General features: G+C 37.6%; 1 protein-coding gene and 1 long non-coding RNA gene across 9 annotated transcripts in view; one reads left to right on the top strand and one right to left on the bottom strand.

Moving 5' to 3' along the window:
* Positions 1-27,240, top strand: part of NLG-5 (neuroligin 5) — a 133,897-nt gene that overhangs the window by 50,674 nt on the left and 55,983 nt on the right. For all 4 annotated transcript variants that reach the window (XR_013062786.1, XR_013062785.1, XM_076690260.1 and 1 more), the window contains one exon: positions 21,060-21,228. The gene's annotated coding sequence lies outside the window, so the exon portion shown is untranslated. The remainder of the gene's footprint in view (positions 1-21,059; positions 21,229-27,240) is intronic.
* The window catches only part of LOC117606178 (uncharacterized), a 132,860-nt gene that overhangs the window by 104,345 nt on the left and 1,275 nt on the right, over positions 1-27,240 (bottom strand). The gene's annotated exons all lie outside the window — the stretch shown is intronic.

The raw sequence follows: 27,240 nt of genomic DNA, 5'->3' as shown, positions 1-27,240 counted from the left end.
GAAAAAATAAAAAAAACGCTTTTCTCCGTTATTTATGACAACGAGAAACACGTTTGTCGAAGGTATCCGTCATATTCTCGATGAAACTGTTGATTTACGAGGAAAGTCACTTCTAACGGTGAATTTTCCGCGATGCATTTCAATCCATCTACCTTTTCCGACTGTCTATTATTCCGCTTGGAAGAAATCGTTCGGTATAAATGGATGGCATAAGTCTCAGTCGGAGAGGAAGTTCTTGTCTAAAAACTGACTCGCGTCGTTGGGACAGGAATGTTTCTTCCATCAGTTTCAACGCTTCGAGTGGAAGTGATTTAAAAAAAAATCCACGATAAATAATTGTGGCGACCAGGGAAGTTCCGAGCGGAGGAAAAGGCAAAAGGCTGTGATAGAAGCTTATATATATATTCCATGATACATTGACCCGAGAATTTTCTCCGCTCTGTTTCCACCAGGCTACCTACAATCTTAAAATCAACGCGAGCAGAGAAGGGAGATTGAACATCAGAAAGGATGTTCTTTCAAAAGTGGATACGCTTCCGTGAACTGTATTGCCATAGGCGATATTAACTGCGAGCTACCGGGAACCCGATGCTCGTGTGCATGACTAACATCATTACAGCCTGGATGAGCAACAAAGACGCGATCAAAAGAGATCGCACAACCGAGCAACGTGTAAGATTTTGTCTTTGGGACAAGCGACCGATGCAGTTCCTGTTTAACGCTGCATGCTACGTGCCCCATTTTATTCCAGAAATAAACACGCCCCCGCATCGTTGCATGGTTAATCATTGAAGATTTAATCGGAATTATTGGATCGAAACGAGTCCGATGAACTCGCCTGGTTTACGTAATTCGATTAAAATTAATTTCGAAACGTTTCTACGGAGAACAAATATTACTTTCTTCAAAGTCTTGAACCCGTGGCACGGTAACATTTTCAATGGAAAATCTTAACAAAGGTCTGAAACCACGAAATATAGCTTTTGCATCCTGATTCCTTTCATTCCGTTGCAACAACCCCTCCCGCCGTGCACACATAGAAACGAATGCAAGCGTTTAATGCATAACGTTGCAACTGGTTTGATATAAAAGCAATGCAGTACGGCGAACAATGCAGGGCCAAATTGAACGTCGAAAAGGGATTTTATGGGTGGAAATGCGCGTTTCCGTAAATCGTTCCATCCGCGTTTCTATTATTAAGCGGTAGTTTCCTATGAATTGATACACTTCGGCAAAGGAAACCCCGCTTCGCGAATCGATCGCTACTGCAAATCAATTAATTATATTAATCTACACAATGTTTCACTGCGGTGGAAAAATGATTGCAACGTTTAAAAAAAAAATTTCCAAGTTTCAATTGAAACACTTTTTAAACTGTTCCTTAGAAACAAGTATAACAAAGTTGAAATCCTTTTTTTTTCCCAAAAGAAAATTGAATTTTATCTGAAATTAAGTATTTCAAGGCGTTAGCGAAGGAGCCACAGTATCGCCGCTTATTATACCTATACATAACACGTAATTCAGTGCACTTTTCTTCCCAGTTACCGGCAGACTTGCCTTAACTTGCCCATTGTTTCACCCCCCTTCTCGTCGATGATCCCTCCCCCTTTTATCTTTTAACGGGGCAAACTTCTTCGCGCGTTTATCACCGCAACAATGACGATGATATTGGGCGGTGAACAGCGAAGCTGCGAGTGGATGTGTTTTCATAAATTGCTTCCCACCGCGGGCGATATTAAGCAGAAGCTTCCGGTGAATTTATGCCAGTACGTTGAACGGGTTCGTGAAAGCGACGGAAAACGAGCAGTTGTTAAAAACGACTTCTGAAGAAACGTTTCCTTTTTTTGCACACTTTTCTTCTTCTATCACTGTGGCGAAGAGGCTCGACAAGTTTAAGCTTTTCTTAACCCTTTCGCCCCGACGTTGGCGAGTTCATTTTATTTTTTAGAAATTTTGTGAATATTTTGTTAAGAGAATTAGGAATTTTTAATTATTCCAAAATTTACCGACAAAAGATTCGAATTTTAATAGAAAAAAAAAAATTAGAAATACAGTAATTGCTTTTGAAATTAGGTATTCTTCGAGTGTACCTTAAAAGTTAACGACTTGGATGTAAATGGAGCATTAACCGAAGTAATTTCGATTTCAATTCTGTTTAGTATTTAACGTGACGGTAATTTCCGCGCGATTCGATGCCTCCTGAAAAGGGAGCTCTATCGAAAATCCTGGAAAATATCAAGGAGCTTAAATCGTTTTCATTCCGAAAGCCGTACTTTCCGTTGCTCGTTTCGCCCATTTTTTAATTTCCATTTCGCGCAACATTTCAACAATGTTCGAAACGGATTCAATTTGCAACGGAAATCCCTGTCTCAAAAATACGCGGCCGCTTTCATGCGCTTTTCGAAGCTATTACCGCGCAAAATGAACGTTTTCCGTTTACGATATTGCTTGTACACACGCGTCAGAGAATAAATTTCGCACACATTTTATCGCTTTGCAGATATTTTTGCAATCGTAAACGATTAAAGTGAAACAAAATTTGCAATAGTCAAACGAAATCCAAAGATTTTACCAAAAGTTGGATAATTAACTACGATAGAAAATTGTATCGAAATACAAATTTACATATACACTACCGTCAAAAAGTTTAGGAACAAAGAAATTTAAATAAATAATTCAATTGCATTGTACATAAAATATTTACTTCACCTATATAATAATATAAAAAAAAGAACAGTATTAGAATTAGAAGCAAAAGAATACAATGTAGAATCACTTATAGTACATTTTTAATTACTTTTTTAAAACAATTCAAATGTTTCCAAACTTCTTGGCGGTATTGTAGCTATTATAAAATAAATATCAACGCCATAAATTAACCACTGCTGAAAACATTTTGCGCACCGAAAGCATTAGTAAATTAACGTTCATTAAATTTTGTTACCAACTTTCTATACGATACGAGAACGCGAGAAGGCTCATTTTACATTTGCGTAAACAAAGCGTAAACGCGAAAACGTGTGCGTTATTTTACACCAAAGTGCACACGACCAACAGTAAATACGCAAGGGTGGGTGTGTATGAAACAGGGAATATTGTAAACGTTTATCCGGCTATTCTGATGCAGTCGCGTATTTGTTATTGCAGCGGGATGGAACGGCCGCGTTAAACGCAGTAGCGTAAATTGAGGAGCAAAAGTTTCCGCTTAATATCGCCCGCGAGAAAACAGCACGCTGGCTAAAGCGGGTCCCGTAAATCAGCTGTGTACCGTATTCACCTGAAACTCTGCTTTCCACGTCACTCGTCGAATTTCACTTTTTGATAACGTCGGATAAGAGAGATCGATCGTTTTCAAGCATTTCGCACTTGAAAAAGAAGGAAAAAATTTTTCAGTATCAACACCTTCCATCCTACGGCGCGCCATTATTTTTATTAACCCTTTCATTGACACGGTGGTCCCATGGGACCGCTTGTCTTTTCATTTGGGCCACGGTGGTCTTAATATATTTCGCAGTTCTTTGCCATTATAAAATTTTTAATATGAAATTTGAGGTCCACTGGTGCAAGTTGAAAAATTCGCGTGGCAGCGAAAGGGTTAATCTTGGAAATGCATTTCTACGTGTTTTAGCAGAAAATTTTATACACAACACAGAGGCGTTGTGTTTCGCTGATAAAGTATTTCACGGCACGACGACTGCAAAATGATCGAAATTGTGAACGTAATCAAGATTCAGTTCATCGGGACACGGTGAAATTCACCGGAAGCTTCTGTCTAATACCCCATAAGAGGAAGCAATTTACGAAAGCCATGCTCGTCTCGCAACGATCCTCGGGCAAGCTCGATTCTCACGTTTCCCGTGCCCTCGTTCGCCATCGAAAGCAACGCCGGGAACAATAATTGGGACGGAGCGACGAGCAACCTTGCAACCGCTTTGATTTCCAAGGTAACAAGGGCAATACACACGCTATTGCTCGCAATTACACCGGCCTTTTCGACCGAAACTACCGACGGAAATGTGGACGAACCTTCAAACAGGTATTTCGTCGAAGAAATGTTATTTCTCCTAAACGAACGGCATTCGTGTTTCCCAACGAAAATATTTTCACTCTTCACACGTTCTACAATAGTGGAATTAATTCCGGACACTTCAATTTCGCATTTAATTCAAATTATTTAGTATATAATCATTTATATTTTATATTATAATTATTGTTTTCTAATTTTAGGGCGTCGCTTAGATAAAAAAATATTTTTAATATAGAATAAAAATTACAATTTCAACACATCAAAGGAGATAGAAAAAAATTAATATTTCGTTGGATATCCTTTCATCATGTGATTGGCTATTTCACATCATGCGACGTTTCGTGTTGCCAAGCGCAAAAACAAAAAAAACAGTTTAGATTTTTTTAAATTAAAATTTTAAAACATTTACGAACCAAATCATATAAAAATTATAGATTACAATAAAAATATGACAGTATCAATTTAGCATATCAGAATATGAAATAAAAAATATTTTAATTCAAAGTGTCCAGAATAAATTCCAGTGTGTTTGGAAATTCAAATATAAAGCCAAGTCTTGTATTTATCTAAATTTTCAAACTTTGTATCTAAAATTTGAACTGCAGTTTGATAATCAAGCTACTTAGGAATCTCGATACGAGTTGTTTCTTTGCCGCGTCGTATCAACGGGGACATGAATCATAATTAGTCGAAACAATAGGCTCTGGGGTATAATTAACGTATAAATTATCGCGAGCAGGAGGATTCAGGCCGTGTTCCGGGGCAATCTGTTAACCGGCGAGGACTTAATTTAATGGACGCCGGTGCCGTCATAGTTTGCACGCTTGATATTTCCTAACGAGCTGACACACAGAGTACGTACCAACGTATCTATCTACGTTCGGTCCACTCTCGTACGAACACATCTAGCAAAGTCCAGCGAGAACGTCCGGTTAATGTGGCCAACTATTCCGATGTCTCAGCTATGCGACAGTCCACCCTACGAAATTCCGCCCTATGTTCACCGTCGTTGCGGCTCTTAAATTTTCCACCCAAGCAATGTTAATACCTTTGTAAACCCGGTTGGAAAATGCCAGGAGCGATTCGAACGCGAAATATTGGAATTTTCCTCGTTAACCAGAACTCCGTCATTTTCGGAATCCCGAATCAAAATGATTCGATCATTTATTTCCAATTAAAATTAGATAGAAATGAATTAACTCTGCCGTGGTTCCCGGATTTTTAAAACAATTTTCCCTGTTACTGATTACATAGTTAATGCCCGCTAACTCGACAAGAAGCCGAAGTAAAATACCGAAGCTAAGGTGAACGTAACAAAGCGGGCCAAGCAAGTTTACAGAACTCCGTAAACTAGTCTCCATTTACAGATCCATCTTCCGCTGGTAGTTTGTTCCCTGAGCAAATGTTCATTTAAACTGGCAACCCGTCTGCCACCACTTTTCCCTACATTTCCATGTCAGTTTAAACGAGAACCAGTGTTAAATGTGTGCCACGTAATATATCTTTCGCTGTCTTATTGCTTCTTCTTCGGGTATTTTTCTATAAGGTTTCTTTATTTCTTTTTTTCAATTTCGCAATGTTTCATCGTGTTAACAACGAGGTACAATTTAGGGATTTTTATTCCATTTTTCTCTGTATACAACGCTTTTTAAATACCGCGTTGTATTTTGGAAAACAGATTTTGCAGACTATTGTGGTGTTACAGAATTGTTAACTAAAATTTGCAAACAAGGTAAATGCTACGCGAAATAACATTTTGTTATTCTATGCTCATTTTTTAATAAAGCTCGCGGATTTATTTGCCAATCTGATAAAGTATTTATTTATTTTTTGTAAAATTTTTCTTTTAATAACGAAAGCCTTCGAATTTAATAAAAGCTGTTTTTAAAAATCACTGATTGGTTTCATTAAAATTAGATACAAAAACAATCGCGTGGCATAAAAATCATAAATAAATCCTGAAACTCTCCTCTCGAGAAGGAGAGATTTTCGCGGTTTCCATAAAGAACTTGCTTGCCGACTCGTTAGAGCATGAATTAAAATTAATGGTCAGCAACAAGAACACGAATTCTCCACTCGTTTCCACGTGTACATTATTCACAGACTTTCCAAAATGTTCTTCGTTTTCCATTAAAACCACTTAGTACCGCGGTAATACGAACATAAACGTGGCAACAATAAAAACTTTTAGAATTCGAAAAACTGAGGACTCGTCCGGAGAGTCGGCGACGCACTTCCTTTATCAACTTACTCCTTGCACTATAATTCCCCATAGATACGGAGAATCCTCGCATTATGCTTCTCCTAGAAATACCAAGGATACACGCATTATGCTTCCCCATAGATACCAAGGATCCTCCCATTATGTTTCCCATGGGATACCAAGGATCCATGCATTGCACCTCCCTATAGATACGCAGGATCATCGCCCTATGTTTCTCTAGAGATATGTAATCCTTGCACTATGCTTCTCTAAAAATTTCAAAGATCCTCGCTCTATATTTCCCCGTAGATAAAACATGTTCTCTTCTATTGAAAATACCATTTCTCATAGAAATTAGACATCGGAGAAACGGTTCGTTACCCTCGAACATGTTATATTATCAATTTTTGTCCTCTCTCTAACGAGATAGTTCGGTGAACTGGAAGTTACGGGTTAATTTCTAGCGGGATGGGGTAACTAGTCTAACTTCCGGTCGCAGCAAGTTTCGGGTGCTTCGCGACGGAGAAGAACAAAGTCAACAGAGACGGGTACCGCAGCACTGTTCGATCTTTTAACGAATTCACGTCGTCGTCTATCGTTTGACACGATTGATGAACGCTCAAACAGCTCGAGGGATTAAATTCGAAACGCGGAGAGGACTTCAAAGAAATGTGCTAGAAAACCAATTTCGAAAATCGTGCGCGTTATAAGCGTTGATAGACAGCTCGTCGCTCAGTGGGAGGAAAGTGAACAAAAAAATTCACCTGCGAACTGGACTGTTTTATAAAGAAACGTCAATACCGTGAAATCAGTGAGAAAATGAGTTCAACAGCATAGAATGTTGAATTATTTTATCAGTTTTACGGACAGTGTATTGAAAATGGGAAATGAACAATGGAAAATGAACAATGGAAAGAGTATTATTTTATAGAAATTGGCCAGTTTTTGAGATTTTGAATTTTTTTGAAGGGTTAATTTTCCCATAATTTGTGAGAGGCAAAAATAAGTAGACACTGTTCAAAATACAATAGAATACCTCGGTTAAAATTGGACTAAATAACTTGAGGTTCTTTGTTGAAATCGTGAAAAAAAATAGTGAATGGTAATTTTCCAACTTTTTTATGTGAGTCTATAATAAAAATTTAAAATATGTCTTTCGTAAATTCAGATAAGTTATATGTATGCTGAAAATTTCATCGAGATTAGTCGACGCATTTAAAAGTTATAAGTAATTAAAATTTCCGAAAATCTCGATGAAATTTTCAGCATACACATAACTTATCTGAATCTACATTACAGAAATTTTCATTATAGACTCACATAAAAAAGTTGAAAAATTACCATTCACTATTTCACGATTTCAACAAATTATAATTTTTTAAAACGATGAAAATACATAATTTAGTGAATTAATTTTTATAGCTTCTCAAAAACCGAGGTATTCTATTTTAAACAGTGTCTACTTATTTTTGCCTCTCACTGTATGTATTTTGTCAACCTCTGAAACTTTTGCAAATACCAATCCGGAGTTCTCGTACTCCATATTTAATTAGAAGAATGCATTCTATTTCATGCCATCGATATCCCACTTGACACAAATGCCTTGGTTAATCTTATAATTAAATTCCGAACCGAATTAGCCGAAGAGGAAATTCAATACGTTCAGCGCGTGACATCAGGAAGCAATTTGCTCATTAATATCCTGAAAGAATTCAATTCGATTCGTTTGTTTATTCGACTCTGATAAATAAATTCTTTCAATCGATCCGACGAACACGTCTCGTTTTTTCTACTTAAAAATTTCCATCGCTCCGTTCCATTTGGACGAATCAATCATTCCGATCGACCATATTTATAGGAGCTCTCGTTTCGGATCCAACATCCATTATGCGGTGTAAGAGCATAGGTGTCACGGGTGAAATTAACTCGGTCGCGTTACGATTCGATTTACTTTGGCCGATTGAATATTTCAGAAGTTCGGATCGCAGGATCAGCGTGGCAATCGCGTCCGGCTAATTAACGAATCGGCTAATTGATCGTCGGATCTGGTTCGAGTCGAGCCTCGTCTGTTTTCATTTAAAACACGATAAACTTCGGTGTCTGTTCTCGTTGCAAGCATTGCGATCGTAAAAGTCGAAAATGACAAATTCGATTATCGTTTCCCTCGTTCCACCATTTCCACGATGCACCGTTCCCGTTTTCTAATAAAAATATTTTTTCATTCCATTCGAAATATCGTTCTTATATCATTCTATTATTCGAATCGAACCGTAAATTTTTTCTAAGACATATCTCATTCGAGTCGAGATATTTTCAAATTAAGTTCCACTACTTTACCATTTTATTTTACATCTATGACTTCACAAATCCTACTATCCATTTTCCAGCGAAACGGTGACTATTAAAGACCATAATGACCCGGCTAGATGATAAAATTTTCGGCGTTCATTAAACAGAATCGGTCGTTTCATTGACAAATTTATCCGACCGCGAGCATCATCGAGGTAAAACGATCGTACGAGTAATTAGTTTGAGAGCAGCAGGTCGGGAAACAGGCGGACCGAGACATAGGCAAATATGCTAAAACACGGACGTATCGATTCGGTCGGGGCCAATTAAAGGTATAGTGAAAAATGTACGCATCGATAGATCATTGATACCTTGCGCCACCGAGCTAATGGGGATTAAAATATTCGATTTCGAATAAATCGTCCTAGATATATTGCTACGTTGTTTCCTTCGATGTACGTCAATTATGGGATTGAAACCGTAATAGCAATTAGTAAGTAAATACGGGGGAAGAAAAAGAAAGGAATTATTTATACAATTTTAATTGAACTGTTGAAAAAACGAAGGTTGGAACTAGTTACTATAAAATTGATGCTGTTATAAATAAAAAAGTATAAAGAATGGTCTATGATTTATATTTTTGAAAAAATGTAAGCCTGTTTGTACGCTCGAATCAACAAATCAATCATTCAACTTTCATTAATCTCGAATTTCTCATCACATTTAGAATTCATGGTAGTTTTTTAGAACATTCACAGCGTGGAAGCAAACAAAACGGAAAATTACAAAAAATTTATATCGCAATTAGTTGTATCTATACACAAGTTCAGAGAAAAAACCAAATTTTGTTACAAGTTTCAATAGTTCCTTCCAAACAAAGGGTAAAATTCACCCCATAATTACCTAATTATTTGATGAAAAATTTTCTTCGCTAATTTCGAACTTAACAGTTTATGAGATTCCTGTCCGTATCTCGATAACCCGCAAACACCACGAAGAAAGATCTAACCACATTATGGTATTAGAAACGAATCCGCCTAAGGCAGGGTATGATCGCAACCCCTGCTAATCCCCCATATTCCTCGCATCTCGAATCATTAATAATTCCCTCAGTCATTAGCGACACTTTAAGCCGTTTAATCACGTAAGTACGACCGGCTTTCCGCGACTAAAGTCTCCCAACGTGAATTAATTAAGACACCGACCGACTGTATAATAATTAAACCTTTCGCACAGAAATTTGAGGGCGAGAGGATGAAAAAGAGGAGAGGGCTATCAAGTTCAGAACACGATAAAGGTTACAGAGGGTGAGAAAAAAATAAGAGAGTAGCAATGGGGATACTGACAAATCAAAGAAGAGCGTTATTCGAGTATTATTCACCCTGCATTGCATTAAAATAATAGCACCCCTGAAATCTTCGCTGGTACGAAAAGGGGTGTGTTATTCTCAGAATTGATATTCATACTCGGAGTTCGACGAAATAAGAATTTTTAATTTTGTAATTAGTAATTTTTCTTTTGTCAGAAAGTATGTGCCTCTTCGTCCGGAAGGTCGGCGACGCACGGTACTTAGAAATTATTCCCTCTGCCTCCAGACTGAAGGGCCTGAATTTTTTCCCAAGGAATATTACTTTTTTGTATGAATTTTTATACCACCACGACACGCTCACCCTATATATCATGTCTAACGTTTCTTCCCACCCCGTGTGACACGGTCACTCGACCTTTTATTTCTCTTTCCTCACCCTCCCCTCGGACAAGCTTGATGCGAGGTTATATAATGGCATCCATTATTCGTTGCGAAAGCGAAGGTGGATTTCGTGTAATTCTCATGCGAGAAAAAGAATGATGGGAACGAGGGGAAAAAGATCGTATAGAAAAACAAAAGGTTCTCAGGATTTCCGAAACGACCGAACTTCTACCAGACGGTCCACGAAATGATTAATTATCCTCCAAGTTTGATTACACTCCGAAGGTAGAGCATTAATTACATCCTTTCTTACAGAAACTTTGTTCTAACAAAATCATACGGAATTATTGTTTAAATTTGAACAGTAGTTTGATATCTTTTCAAACAAATGAAATATTCATTATAATACAGATATTACATTTAATATTCTCTGAATTATCATTTATTAACGATAATTAATAAACGTTCAACGTTCGATTGTTGAACACATCCTCTGGAGAAAATTAAAACTCGTCTGGACAATATTTGATCACGATTTTATTGTTCATTTAATCAAACCGAGTTTCATTTAATCTGTCGATGATGAAACACGTGCAAGGAAAGCTTCAATCGATACACTCGAAATAACGAAATTCCTATATTCCGGCATTTATTCGTTTGTCAATCGATATATCGCTGGAAAAGGTGATTAAACTGCAATTTAAATTACGTTTTGTTCTTAAACGATTAACACCGCCTACACTCGATATACACTTCAACAAACTATTCGCGAATAATCATTACATTTGTTAACCGATTATTAACTTTCAGCATGAAGAGTCTGCGTGCTTGAAATTTAATTAACAAAACAATCGCTATTTGCCATTCGGCCATTTGGCTATTGTTCTCGAATAATTTTCATTCGAATAACGTTGAAATCTAATATGCAGCAACCTATATTTACGAATCATCGCTCGATGAAAACGCTCGATTCACGATACACGCTAGCGGAGCGTAAATCGAGGAGTGTTCGAGGAGTGTTCGAGGAGTGTCAGGTTAATAAAAGTAACAGGAACAATTTAATGGAACAAGGGGGTAGAAGTTCTCTGGAAAGGAATGTCGTTCCACCTCTCGAACGCACCCTCGAACGAATAAAGTGTCACGAAACGCTTCGAACAAATTAATTGCAATTAGATTTGGCCGATCGATCGCGTCGGCTCAAGCTGACTGGAAAGAAGCCTCAAAAACTTTCTGCTCTGATTAACAATTACAATCGCGACCGTAGGGAAACGAACGATCGTGATTACGCGAAGGAAGTTCCACAGGCAACGATCCGATATCGCCGGTGATAATTTCATGGAAACGGATAAGAATTTTTATTTTTAAACTCTAACGAAATTAAAATGATTCACGGGAAATGTATTTAGACAACAAATAACGAACAACCCTTTTCCCGTTTGAACGAAATAAACGCGGATCCGTGGCGGAATGCAGATTGCGCGGACAAGATTTTAATTGCATTCCCGGCACAATCGACGCGAATCTAATTACAACAATTACCGTGCGAGTACGCATGCACAGAGAAAGAGGAGCGACGGAATCGGTCGCAAAAATACCGTGTTATTTAAATTATACTTGCCCATTGGCTCGGTCTGACCGATCGATAGGCGATTTCAGTCTCGTCACCGAACTATCGACCAATTTAGCCCACCACTTTATTGCGATGCTGGGAAAAACGTACTGCCGTTCAATGGTACCCGCTAATCAGTGTGTATTTGGTGAACTGTGTACATTGGGACGATCCCAGGGGTCTTATTCGTCCTATCATGGGAAACTGACGTCACGCGACCCTACTTTTAACGTTTCCACTTATTTCCCGCAGATTTTTCTATTTTTCTTTCTTCACGGACAGAAGATAACGAGCCCTAGAATCCGTTTTATGTTCGCACGCGAAGCGGATCGCCGCGAGCGTGAGTATTTTTCTGATTCGTAAAAGAATTTCTTAATTAACCCCTTGACATACAAATAGAACGGAATTTGATGCGCCCGAAAAATACTATTATATTATATTTAATTTGGCTCAACTGAACAGTTAGGTGAACAGTTAGAAACAGAACATTTTATTTTAAAATTTGTACTGTTATTTAATCAGGTTGATATATAATGTTAATGGACGATAATTAAGTATCATTATAAAATAATAAATTAGTAGTATAATGACAAAGTCTGCAATGGCATATGGGGTTAACAGTAAGAATATCTGAAATATAAAACGGGAAACTTTTCACCATCTTGAAATGGTTTTTTTTGGCAGATCTAGTCGAATAAATCGAACCGAGGGAAGAAATCGGTCGCCCCGAATGCTTAATTTGCATTTCGTGCACAGCCAAGAAGCGAAGTGATGTTTTATTTAATCGCGGTGGAATTTAATCAAGCAACGGGGTCGAAACCACCGAAACCCGATGTACTCGAGGAAGCATTGTTACCGGACGGGCAGAGAATCTAACGAGTTTTTCCATCGGAAGAGGTGGAACGGTAAATCCTTGAAAATATGCGCATTCATTAAGAATGGTAACCGGGCAGAAATATTAATGAAGAAACGGGAACGCGAAAGATACGCGCGGAAAACGTTTCTTTAGACGTTCGTCCAGCGATTCAATCGTGTATATCTATACCACGGGACGTTTTGTTGCGCGATTTTTCGAGCGTAACTCGCTGCGAGCGATTCGTGAATCACGTTTGTTGACTATTCGAAACGTATATCGAATTTCAACGATGAAAGAAATGGAATCTGTATCGTTTGAATTAATTGGAGAACGCTGGCGCACGAAGAATGGATCGCTTGTTTGTTTGCTATTGATCTTCGAACGCTTTTCAAAGAACAATAGCTACGTTATAATAGAGAAATTGTTGTATCCAATCGTCGGCGTACACGTTTCATACGTTGCCTTCTGACGTTATTAATAAAAGAACGCTTGTCAAACATCAAAGATTGCAAAAAGTTCGATTGAATTAAACGAAAATCAATCATTTCTGTGTCACGAAAAAGATTGGTTTATCAAGGTGTTAATTTTGAAAATTAAAAGAAAAAAAACTTGATTAAAGAAAAATTTGATCATTTCTGTATCACGAAAAAGATTGGTTTATCAAGGTGTTAATTTTGAAAATTAAAAGAAAAATTGATCATTTCTGTATCACGAAAAAAATTGGCATATCAAGGTGTTAATTTTGAAAATTAAAAGAAAAAAATGTTGACCAAGTACTCGATGCAAATACTCTACCATGAGACAGTTCGTCCGTTGAACATCTTTCCTGAACAGTTCAAGGCGAATGCAAATATGGAAAAAAAAGGTCGGGTCGATTTAGTCCCAGCATCGTTTCGCGATACCAATCTCCTCTCGTAACTGCTGCTAGTTGTTTGGCTGCGCAATCCTATTTGCCAAGCAATCTAGCAGCGCCGGCAGTTCGTGTAATCCCGAGGGGATGCGCTCGGTCGCGGTAATGCGACCGGAAGCGAGCCCGAAAAGCCCGCCGATTTTCAGGGTCGTGGTTCATTTCAGAGCACCGCTGATTCTGACTCTCCGCGGCGGCCAAGAATTCCCCAGAATCACCGGCCAATCAACGTTTCTATACTCTACGCTCTCGCGATTTTGTACTAACCCGGAAAATTGTAGGTGCGAACCTTCGAGCTTGCTACTCCGACCTAATATCGCCTCCTTTTCCCTCCTTTTTCTTTCGTTTGCATTTTTATACGATATCAAAGAATAAGGATAAAAGTCGGAAAGCAGAATTTTTACATAGCGTCTCAGGTTTTTCCATTAAACAGCGAATTCTTTGGAAAATCGATCACCCAGAGGAAACAGCGATAACTCATCCGTTTTTGCCTGATATACTCGATTCTTTGTCCAAGGTAGCAAGAAATCGGGGCTGTCTCCCCAAGACTCGCTTAAAAGCATCCTGGGGTTGATACATTTTTTTCCCCCTGAAATTACGTAAGTCCGTAACACGTATTCCCTTTCTTGCAATTTTTCTACGCGTTGAGAGAAAATTCCAGGGAACGAAACAGAAAATCGAATGATATATTACGCACGAAATGGAATGTAACGATTGTATTGTTATCTAGCCTTTGTTATCGTTGAGTTGTTAACGTTGAATCTATAGATTACGATGTAACATTTAATAGAATATGTGCTTTTGTCGTTTTAAAAAATTACAATTTGTCGAAATCGGGAAAGAAATAGTAAAAGGCAATTTTTCAACTTTTTTATGTGAGCCTTCTCGAAAAACATCAAGTCATTTAGTCAAATTTTAAATAAGGTATTCTGTTTTAAACGGTAGCCGAATACTTTTGCACGCCACTGTATATTGTTCTTCCAAAATCCTGAACGCGCAAGTCATGTAAAATATGTGGTTACTCATCTTGAAAGTACTTATATTTTACAAGTACAAGATTATTCATTCAAATTACCGTGGAATTTGGTAATGTACACAATTTCAAAAGTTGTTCTTAATACGCGAGTTAAATATTCATGAAAGGATCTTGGTATCGTGAAATTTCCTCGCAAGTTGTAAGCCTAAGATAAGAGGATCTGAAAGTGTATTAACGTACAGAAATAAGTTTGTTCTTTCCTATAAAGGGGAATGTGTTTTTAGATTAAAGAATCCCAAATATTATTTGCATAATAATGATTCTATTTTGAACCATGAAACTTTGAAATCACCGACCTACTTATTCCCTCCCTCCCCCCATTACTATTTAATATTATTATGAAAATTAATCGAAATTAATTATGGAAGTTTTGAACTTAAGCATCTCTGGGTGCCACGATATTGAATTATGATAATCACTAATTGAGTGACATAGTTTCAATTAAACAAATCTAACGTGTGTAAAAAAAAATAAGGGATCTAATAGCACGTGTCTAAGACCATACTATAATAAAAATTAATCGAGATTAATTATGGAAATTTCGAGCTTAAGGGTGGATCTCTGGGTGCCACGATATTGAATTATAATAATCACCAATAATCGTAGTTTCAATTAAACAAATCTAACGTGTGTAAAAAAGAATAAGGGATCTAATAGCACGTGTCTAAGACCATACTATAATAAAAATTAATCGAGATTAATTATGGAAGTTTCGAGCTTAAGGGTGGATCTCTGGGTGCCACGATATTGAATTATAATAATCACCAATAATCGTAGTTTCAATTAAACAAATCTAACGTGTGTAAAAAAGAATAAGGGATCTAATAACACGTGTCTAAGACCATACTATAATAAAAATCAATTGAGATTAATTATGGAAGTTTCGAGCTTAAGGATCTTTGGGTGCCACGATATTGAATTATGATAATCACTAATTCAGTTACGTAGTTTCAATTAAACAAGTCTAACGTATGTAAAAAAGAATAAGGGACCTAGCAGCACGTGTCTAAGATCATACATATCCCTCAAGAGGCTGGTTGAACGTCGAAGAACGTTAATCTTGGTGGCAGCGAAGTCGGTAACCGGTGATCAGATATCGTGGGTACACAAAGAGGCCTGGGGAATCATGTCCATTGGCGGGCCTCTCGTTTCCATAGCCGGCAGCTTTCGGGCTTCAAGGATGCCCATAATGCATGAGATTGTCGGCGAGCGGAGACGTCAGTGTCGGACAAGAGTCAGTCGGAACGCAATACAGCTGGGCTGACCGTGGCAAGCCAGGAAGGAACTATCGATCGATTCGTGCCCACTTACTTCCGGTGTCCAGCACGATGCTTCCGAACTAGCCCGACGTGGATGTACAGCGTGAAATGCGGCCTCCGTCAGACACGAACGCGTGCATTTCACCAGACCGGAAACGTGCTTGTCGCTTAGGCAAATATCTGGCTTCTTGTCTATATTTTTCTATCATCGTATCTTGTTTCGAGGGAAATAAATCGACGATGAAAAAAAAATTGATTTTATATTAATTCGAAACTGTTAATATCTTAATATCGAACCCATTCTACGTGGTTGCACGGAAAAGCCTAAGTTCAAAAGTTCGTTCGACGACAAAAGAGCCATAAACGGAAACTCGATTATAATGGGAATTCGGAAACAATGGCACACCCGTTATCGAACCGTCTGCATTCATGCAACGGGTGCTCGAAAAGTTCTCGGCAAGTTTAATATTTCGGCGTGAATTTAGCGTCAAAGTTTAATATTCGAAAACGATCGCCGATTATAACCCGCGAAAGAAATACGATTCGCGTTCCTTAATGACTCTCTTAAATTTCCTCGATCGCCAATTATAATCCGATAATTAAAGGAACGAAAAAGGAGAATAAGTAAAAATTAATAACAATCTCTTTATCGAAACGCATGCTTCCTATTAGGATTATAAAATATTTATTCGAAGATAGATTACCATCATCAAATATTCGAATGGAAACATCTGCGTAATAAATACATGAGCTGTTAATGTGTTTTAATGAAAGCATGCTAATGGACACTCAAATTCATGGAAACAAAAGTCCTTTCAAAATTCATTCATAACGTGTACATAAAACAAAATGACATTTGCTTATTCAACGTACAACGTAGAGATTCTATTATTATTACGTTGAAAATGGAAACGCGTGTTTCTATAAAATATTTTCCCTGTTAAGCTCCTTCGGAGTATTATATTATCCCGTGTAACGAATTCCCGCAATCTAATTATTATTCATTAATTTATTCATAGAATTTAATGGACGCTTTTAAGCGAAATTTTCCCATTACGATTTCAGCAGAATTATATTAATAATATTAATTCCTAAATTTTCAACAGCTTCCATGTATCGAATTGATTCACACTTAGCAAGGGTGATCTACGATTGATTTATCGAACTCGATCGGAAGTTCCACGCGAACTTATCCGCGCGGGTGCGTAAGATTCCCGAGGCTTCGTACACGCCATAAAAGAAGCTTGTGCAGAACGAAACTCTTCGACGACGATCGATATCAATTTGCTTAACGATTGGAAAGTTCTCGAGGCGAGTGATGCCGGCGGGGTGGCTGGAATCCGTTTCGAACTCGCCTCCGAATGGACGCGATACGCGGTGCACGTACCAGCTGAATTTTATGCACGACACGTAAACGTAACTTTCGTGGCAAAAACTCGCGACTGACTGTGTTCGTTATGATCTTTTTCCGATGTACACATCCACTATCAGGCTAACTTCATGCCTGAGGATGAACTTTCTTTTTGAGTTACACGAATCATGTGAAAAAGATACGGTAACTCGAGTTCAATTTAAATGGCCTGTATTTTAATCCCTTTTTGTCAGTATTTAAATATTAAGTGGCAGTATTTAAATATGAAGGGTCAGTATTTAAATATTAAGTGTCAGTATTTAAATATGAAGGGCCAGTATTTAAATCCTTTGGTCAGTATCCTTTGATCAGTATTTATACTAAATTGTCAGTATTTAAATAAATATGGTCGATATCAATAATATTACATAGTCAGTATTTAAATATAAATGGTCAGTATTTAAATCCAAGAGGTCAGTATTTAAATCCAAGAGGTCAGTATTTAAATCCAAATGGTCAATATTTAACCTAACCTAGCCTAACCTAGTAATTTTATACTGACCATTTTGGTAATAAAATACTGACCGAAAGTTGATTTAAATACTGACCATTTAATTAGCTGCCAATTTAAATTACTTTTAATATCAAATTCATTTTCCCGTTCAAACGATCCTTCCAAAATGAATGATTTACAATAAAAAAAAAAGGTTTCATCAAAATTGCAGCGAAAGGGTTGTGTTTCAATTGGCCCCAATGTCTCTCGTTGGTATAACTTTCGCTTTACTAAACAAAGGGAAACTAGAGGAACGTTCTACATATTCTTGCATATATGTTCATATACAGTTTGGTAGACACACGAAACCAAATTGTGTAGAGAATAAACGTACATATCTACTTATACTTGCATGGGCAAACATGAACACTAGCTGGCAATATAGCTGCAAGCGCTCTTCTATGAATTATCAATATTTGTATGCGCAAACAGAGCCACTTTGTCATAGAAACAATTGCGTTGATCGAAGAATTGCTTTTTTTTTAAAGGAAAGAATCAAACTATCTGCGGGTGCATCATACAAGAGAATACAAAATTCGCTCCTCGTTCTTCCTTGAAATTTATTCTCTTTAAAGGAAAGGCGAAGCAATTATAACATCAAAGAGAAACACACCTCTTGTGCTCGCTTTTATACGTCGTATAATAAATTGTTTTTTAAAAACTTTCGACACTTAGATGCATACGCTATTAAATTTGTCTTTGATAAAAATAATTCCTCGTTAACAAAATTGAATTATTTATGAAACAATTAAACGACGTTATCTATTTTAATTTAATTTATTTAAGGGCATTCACCCTTTATTTTAGAATCACCCCGTGTACACGGAGGGGTTCGCACAGACATCGACCACATTTTCACGAAGCCACGCCACGATACACATTCGCACAGGTGACCGCAGGTGTAATTCATGCATGTGCCCATTCACATGGACATGCAGTAACCACATGATTTATCGTCTTACGTGCCTGGACGAACTCTCGGTTCGCTTCTATCATCGGTTTCCCTCGATCGCACCCCCCTTTCCGCCCTGTTCCCAATAGCCTGATCAAAAGAGATGACTGATTTCAGGGTCTCTTGAAAATTTTCTCCCACGAGAGAACTACGCGAGACGTTAAAGAGAAAATGAAAGAAATTTCAGAAGAGATAAAAAGAATCAGGTTTTAACAAGTTTCCCGAAGAATATTTCCAAATAACTTTTTTTTCTCCTTTTGTAACGTCATAGAGATGACGTAACCACCAGTGAATCAAGGGAAAAAGATTCTGACCACGTTTTACGGCTTCCTTCCTTCTCTTTCGAAATTCCGAAGTCCCACTCCGGGGGCTGCCTTTTCATTTAGAATTTAATGTTTCAGCTGTTCCTCTCGCTGTTTCAGCCTCGCTTCCACGAGGAAACGAGGTCGTGGTATAAAAGATATTGTAGAAGAACAAAGGGTGGAGAAGGGAAGACGTGAAGTAGAAGGCAACATTGGAAAGAGTCGTTGAGAAAAGTTTTTATCGAAGGGAGAAAAACGAACGCGGCGGGATTCTGATCAATTTTTTTTTGATCAATCAAATACACCCTTCGCTTCTACGACTTTTCTTAACAATGAAATTTTCAAATTTTTGAAATTACAAATTACAAAAAACCCGTATACAAAATTTGTCAAGCTTCAGATAAATGTAGCAAAAATTTCCGATCACCTAATTTTTTAAATTACAAATACTAAAAACCCCGCATACAAAATTTTCCAAGCTTCAGATAAATGTTGCATAAATTTCCGATCACCTAATTTTTGAAATTACAAATACTAAAACCCCGCATACAAAATTTATCTAGCTTCAGATAAATGTAGCAAAAATTTTCGATCCCCTAATTTTTTAAATTACAAATACTAAAAACCCTGCATACAAAATTTGTCAAGCTTCAGATAAATGTTGCATAAATTTCCGATCACCTAATTTTTAAAATTACAAATACTAACAACTCCGCATACAAAATTTGTCAAGCTTCAGATAAATGTTGCATAAATTTCCGATCACCTAATTTTTGAAATTACAAATACTAAAAACCCCGCATACAAAATTTGTCAAGCTTCAGATAAATGTAGAAAAAATTTCCGATCACCTAATTTTACCTATAATCCGATATTCATCGTTTTAGCGAACAGATCCCGAATTCTGAAACAGACATAATCCAGATAGACAGTTGCCCCAGAACTATAATAGCCTACTGTTGAAACATCGATTGGTAATTAGTTGGCCGACAAGAGAAGACTCGAGGCGCGTATAATTATATCGATTTCCATCGATTCTCCTGATATACAATCGAATGGAAATCGATAGGGATGATAATTGGTTCGGTAGCGGTGTAATAGAATTGCCAGGATAGCCGATGGTGTACATAGGAATCTCTATGGTCAGAATGTAATGGCTGATACACACTTACGTGTGTATCTTCAATGGATCGACGATAACGACTGTTCTCACGATAAAAGGTGCACCAATAATCGTACCTTTTATTTACCTGGGATTATCAGCGAAGAGGAGCGCGCTGATTTCAAGGAAAATCGTTCTACGATACTGTTACGACCTCATTTCCCTCTACAATGTTTTATTTGTTTGGGAATTTTAACTTGACCTACATTCATTTTCTCTGGCACGTGAAATTCATTGTATAATTCATTTCAATCCTTCAATTTAATTCGTACAATGTTTCGTGTATATAAATTAATTTAATAATATTCAACCGGGAATTTGAAGCTTTTCATCATATTAACTACTTATAAATTCAATTACCAAATTAAATTATAATTTGAAATAGAAAATTCCATAATCGATTAAGAGAATAATTAAAAACGTGAATGAATCCTTTATAATATAACTGATGGACCCCCATAAAAGTTCAGAATTTTCAGCCACGTATAAAATTTTCAATCGAACGACATCAAGATGGTTCCTACTTTCGTTCCCCATTTATCGAGCAACATCAACGTTACGCGGTGCTTTTATACGCAAGCTTAACGTGTCACTTGGTTCGACGTAGGGCCAAATGAATTGTAGACTGATCCTACATCAATATTGATTAAGCACACAGAGGATGGAAAAGTGTAACCTTTCTCAAAGTAACGCCTAACAATGCCTGTTACATAATGCTGGGATTAAAAAGAGTACCATTTTTTTTTATAAGATACAGCGCGATCTTCGATAAATGAAAATTGGGAAATTTTCTTTTTCAAACATACGAGATTACTCTATATAATTGTTTACAAGAGTAATAATCGCGTTTCATTTTGTTACAGCAACGACGTACTTGGCGTGTTCACGAGGATCTCGTCGAGCAGATAGTGAAAGGACATTTAATACCGGGGAAGTTGGAGGAAGGGAGATCCAGGGATTATTTCTGGTGACTGGCACATCTAGGGACGTCGGGATGGACACTTGGAAAGCTTTATGAATCGCACGACGCCGGTAAGTGAAGCGTTTATTTCTGTCTTAATCGGTCCGTTTGTCCCCTGGTGATAAACCACCGGAGCCTGTGTCTTTTCCCGCAAGCTTACATCGCTCCCAGACAAGTGTCCATTTATTCCGCAGCAGCGAAATGAGTCGAGCAGTAAATTTCACCGTTCCACCGACTTTTCCTACGCGTCTCTTCGTTTCCATCCTGGCCTCTGGCAAAAGAGGCCAGGAATGACGATAGAAGATTCACCCCATTGCGACTCATAATCAGTGACGGATTAAGCGGCCCTGAGTTATAATGTCTTTTCATTAGGGTTCGAGGAAAATCACGTTTTTATATCAAATATCATAATAATAACAGGGTTTCACCAAAGACTCTGTTATTACACATATTATAGTCAACATAATGATATACATATACACACTAATTTTTAATTACTTTTTTTTATTGATAACTAATGTTTTTTTAAAACTTTTTTTTCTAATTTAAGTTTGAGGGCCCCGGAATTTGTACCGCTTGACTTAATCCGCCACTGATGCGACTTTGCTATAAAATCGCGGTGCTCAAAGTATCTAAAAACTCCCCTTGAATTTGTGATGACTACGAGATATTTTATCCGCTGTCCATTTTCGGTGTAAAACATCAGCTATAAATAACGAGGTTCAAGTAGTTAAGGTACGAGTAGTTACGGTCTCGCGGTGTCCGACTTATACGATACACTTCTACTTATATGTCGTTATCTATTGTCACCGGCTACGTGGGAACACATTTAACCAGTTCTATTATCTGTACAGCACGAAGTTTCCATTATTTATGCGTTTTACTACGAGCCAAGTTTACAGTCGATGCAGTTAACAGTTGTTGCAGTTTCTGCCCGCGGCTGACTTATCCCGTACAGTTTCTACTGATGCCTCGTGTGATTATCTCCTATCGTTACCAAGGGGGTGGTAAATCAGGAAGCGTTTGTTTTGCCCTGCGGAACTTCCTACGCGGACGGTCTCGAATTAAATTCGCATTCAATTACGCCAAGCGTTATATTAAATTTGTTATTCAATGCCCGTCGAAACTCTCGTTAATTAACGTTCGAATAAAGTTGCAATTATATCTCTTAAGGCATTGCAAATTAATCTGAATTTGATTAAACTGTATCAACTTATTTAGAACTATTTTATCAGATGTTAATTACGATATGAAAATTAGGAAAATTTCCAAATTTTCATCCTGACCGAGACTGGGTAAACCGCTAACGAAAACAAGAACAATGGAAACGATAGCGTAAGGCTAAGTTTGCAACAAAGGAAGTTGGCTTTTCAGTCGAAGGAAGGGAAAATTCAGCAGGGAGAGATTATTCTTCCTCCTTGATGAACCATCAGGCTGCGATATGAAACTCGCCGCTTTGTTTATTAAAACAAAGTTATATCCCGTAAGAATAGCTGACGGAGAATCGGAAACAACCGGACGGTAAATTTACGTTATCTCCTCGTCTTCTGGAAAATACCCTTTCCGTCCACCACACTGGGGGGGAATCTCCGAGCGTTTGCCCAGGGAAACACGGATAGGAAATTACGTCTGTAATATTACCTGTTACAGACGATTGGTCCTTATTCCGGTCGTACGATAACTTCGTTCACCCCTCTCGAATACCATTCGCCATAGGAAATGTGAAAGGGTCATTTAGGGTGAATCAGACAACTTGGTCGTTTTTAATCTTTATCGAGACGATAGAAGTTCTCTCGATCTACCTTTGATACAAATACTCTGGGATTCAACGATGGTGAGGCGAAAAGGAATGCTAGTTCCATTTGAATTGAGCGAAGATTATGTTTGATATAAATGGTTACAACCCGAACCGGCTAAACCAGGGTTTCTCAAACTATGCTGCGTTGAACCTGAATAGGTGTTCTGCGAAAATTTAAAAATAATTACTAAATAAATAATATGTTCTAATAACATTTTTTTTTAATTTTTACTAATAGGAATTACTCGAGCTAAAAAATAAACTAAGTGTTCCATTAAAATTTCCGGATTTGCAAAGTGTTCCATTGCAGAAAAAGTTTGGAAAACCCTGCACTAGATGTCCACTATCCTATAATACTGATAAGACACTTAATAATTCAATGATAATTTTACTGATTCTTATTAACACGTTGGCTACTATGGCTGGTGTTGGTTCAAATATAATTAAACAAAAGTTTCAATGACAACTACCAGACATCGTGAATAAACTAAAAAGATAAATCAAAAGAAGAAGAAACATTATTCAGTCGCATTATCGATCAGACAGACTAAATGGAAGGAGTCGCCGAAAGGGAAACGAGGAAAAAAGCGAAGCTGAAAGCTCGTGGATGTAATCTAATTTGCTGATGCGACAAGAAGAAGTCTGTAAATTGCTTGGAACGGGGCAAAAAAGCGACGGGCATCGATCCACGCGGGGAAAATTGGAAGTACCATGGTCCAATCTGAAATCAAACCGTTCTGCGGCGAATCAAGATAAGGGTGGTCGGAAATAGAGATCGCGATGCCGACGATTTAAGATCGTCGAAAGGGGGGCATCTCTTAAAATTTCTCCGAGTGTCGTCGCAAATTCATTGACTGTGCTCGAGTGGCGACAGGATCACCCGTGTCCCTTTCTCTACAAACACTAGGGAAACATTCCGTTCCTCCGCGAACAATAATGGACGCTTTGCAACCCGGAAAAACAAAGCGCATCTTAAATTTTTATCACTTTGTTTTTCTTACCCATCGTTAGAAAACTTCGATTTTCATTTAAATAACTTTGTACGATTTCAATTTTTTCTTTTTAGAAGAAAGGAAAATGGATTTAAAGAAAAGATAAAAAGAAATATAGGAACAGAAAAGATGCGATAACGTGACTGAAAAGTACGAGGCTTTCTACTTTGCCGGTGAAACCGGGAAATCGAAATATATGCGGCTGAATTACTCGTACGTTTTGTCTTCGAGAAGAATAAGGGTTCGACGCTTGTACACGTCTGTCCGGATGAAAAATAACGCTTGTTTGAGAGAAAAAGGAGAGCTCGTATTGTGATATAACGCAAACTGTCTCGGTTCTCTTCTCCTTGCATACGTGCACAAATGGACGATGGAAGAAATTAAGAAATTAAATTATACACTTGAAACGTTCATTGAAATTAATTAACATCTCTTTTACTCTCGATAATTCAATCAGCTTGAATTATATTCATGGAATTATTAATTCAAAACTTTAATTGCAAAGTGAAATGATTATTCATTTCATTTTCATTTATTGATTTCCTCTCTGCTATTTAAACCTCATTTAAATATTAATATCATTTTTAAACTCATGTCGCATTCCATGTGGTTTAAAATACTAGAAACAAATTTAATTTTCCATCTTAATATGAACCATCTACATCTTTATATCCCCAAAAATAATTAAATGGATCCCACTCTTCTTTCCAGATTTTATTTTATCACAAATTTTCTACAAAAATTTACATCAACATCCACAGTCTAATAATAATAATAACAGCAACAGCTCCAAACTAGTAGCATGTTCTTCTTATTACTACTGTTTTCATTAAAGTTAAAATTACTCAACGGATCCCCGAGGACGTAAGTATACTCGTCGTAATTCATTCATAATGGCAGGGTGCTTTCAAGAAATTCCGGGTTACGCGTTATGACCAAAGCGTATACCGTGTTTCAAAAGGGTAAACAGCAAGGAACGATTCATGGGGGGCGTTGCACGAAAATTGAAACCGAGAAAACCCAGCCCTTTTACATTCACAGCGAAGCACCCCCTTCCGATCGTCCCTCCATCCTTTCAGATAAGAATTCTAATATCCTGCCAGCGAAACCTTCCTTTCGGTCTTGTTTTCGAAATATCTCGGCGCCAAAAGTGGCAAAAATTCGCAACCGTCGAATATATCATTATTTCAATTTCAACGCCGATTCAAAGTTACGTTGCAAATAGAACCATTCAATAGCGAATCGATTACTTTCAAGCTACAATTTAATAGCCACCATCCCCGTTAACATCTTCCTAGCCCCCTATTATTCAAGGTTCGAAACATTCGTCTCTTCGACAAACACCCCCGAACAACCATTAAACACCGAGTCATCATAACAGACACGCCATTAACAATACCAAACGCAGACTGCACTTGTTGCAGGGTTGGAGCAACGTTTACGAGAAATATCTGACCGTTTCCGATAGTCGCGCGAATAAATTCAATAGGAAAGAGGAGAGGAAAGGTAGGGCAAGGTAGACGAGGCATAAACGTTATCGTAAATTCATCAAGAAGTCGAAAAGCAAAAGGGGAGAAAAGGGTGGAAAACGAGACTGGCCTGCGTCTGGCAGACTCGCGATCAATCTACTTCCTCCTTTCCTTCCTCTCTGTGCAGCCGAAAGCTCGAGAAGTTCGCGACTGGACAATGAATACTTCTTTCGTCGGAGAGACTGGTCGAGGGATGAAAAAAAAAAAAAAAAAAAAGGAACGGGGCAAAGAACCCGAGGAAAGGGTTGAAAATAAAAGAAAACTCGACGAACCGGACCCGTACCACCTCTTCGCTCTATCCCATACAGCTATTCTTCGGCTAGTGTTGGCAATCGTTGACGACCGACACAACTTTTCCTTCCTGGTCAAACAAGCCAGTGTTTACCAGGCCTCGACAAAGGGAAGCCCGATAGGCGGGCTATGTAAGTAGTTTTCGAGACTCGGTGCTACGTTTACACCGGGAACACGGTGTCGCTTTAACTACCATCGCCTGCTATAATCGACCACCTCTTTTGTCCCCATTTCATCGTGGAACCGAGTGAAATTCGAAACTAAATGAGATTCAAAGCCGGCTCTCGCTTGGAACACTTTCCTCCTTGGGTGCAAGGATGCACTTCGAGGGGATTGAAAAGGATGTAACGAGCAGAGAGAAATTCGTACGAGCACTGATTTAAAGTGGAACTGGATGGGAGTGCGATACAAGAATTTGGGAAGTGGTTGGGCAAACCGTATCGTAATCGTAATATGGATAACCGTATCGTAATATGGATTTATTCTGGAAAAAACTTTCATATCCCGATGCTTGTAATAATAGGTAATTTTTGTACATTAGTTTTATTAATAATTATTTTTTTTATGGGATATTTATATTTAAAAATTTTATTTTATTAACATCCTATATTTACTAAACCAAGGAAATAAATAATTGCGATATTTTGTAATTGATTAAATTCACATATAAAAAAGTTGAAAACTAGAAAACATTGTAAGCAAGCCATCACGACCGCATCGAGATCGAAAGGGTGTAAAAGTTTTTCTCACCCCTTGACGAGGGGTTGTTAATTAACGATACCTCCAGTTTCTCGTCTTTTCTTCTTCTTCCTAGCTAGAGTAGTGAAACTTGTACCATCATTTTAATGAGATTTACTCCGTTCCACCAGCATCGAAACTAAAATCTTTAACCCTCTGTTCCACTTTTTTTTTTTCCTTCACCAGCGGTGAAAAATATGCGCCGCTGGTAGCACGACAATTTCCGTGAAACTTATCCAATTTAAGAGAAAAAGGAATCTTACAGACCGCCATCAAAGAGTTAATTATTACAACAAATACATGGAAACGGGCATCGAGATTATAACAGTTTTTAAAACATAAAAGGATACAGGTTTTTTTCCATAAAAATAAAAATCATTGTAAAACAAACAATAAATTGTAATTATCATTAAAAGTGTAGCAACGAACGCTCTCCATTAACATCAGACCTCGTTGTTATTAAAACGAATTAATGTGAAAGCATGACGTCCTTTTCAACTCAAAAGACATCATTTTACCATGTGGAATATTCTATTCGCTTTCAACGGGTCGAAAAGTGGAGAGGAACGAAATTAAATGTATTAGTATAATGAAAAACGTGGAATGTTCACAAGAATATATGGTGCAGCGTAAATAAAAGAATTTGAAATAATTAAATGTGTGATCCATTGTTATTTGAAAACTGAGCCAACTCCATTTTTAAAATTTTTTTATATTGAAAACTACTGATTGATA

The sequence above is a fragment of the Osmia lignaria genome, chromosome 9 (genome assembly GCF_051020975.1).
Source record: "Osmia lignaria lignaria isolate PbOS001 chromosome 9, iyOsmLign1, whole genome shotgun sequence".
Classification (NCBI taxonomy): domain Eukaryota; kingdom Metazoa; phylum Arthropoda; class Insecta; order Hymenoptera; family Megachilidae; genus Osmia; species Osmia lignaria.
The sequence above is the reverse complement of the archived record's forward strand: the minus strand, read 5'-3'. Positions and strand labels throughout refer to the sequence as shown.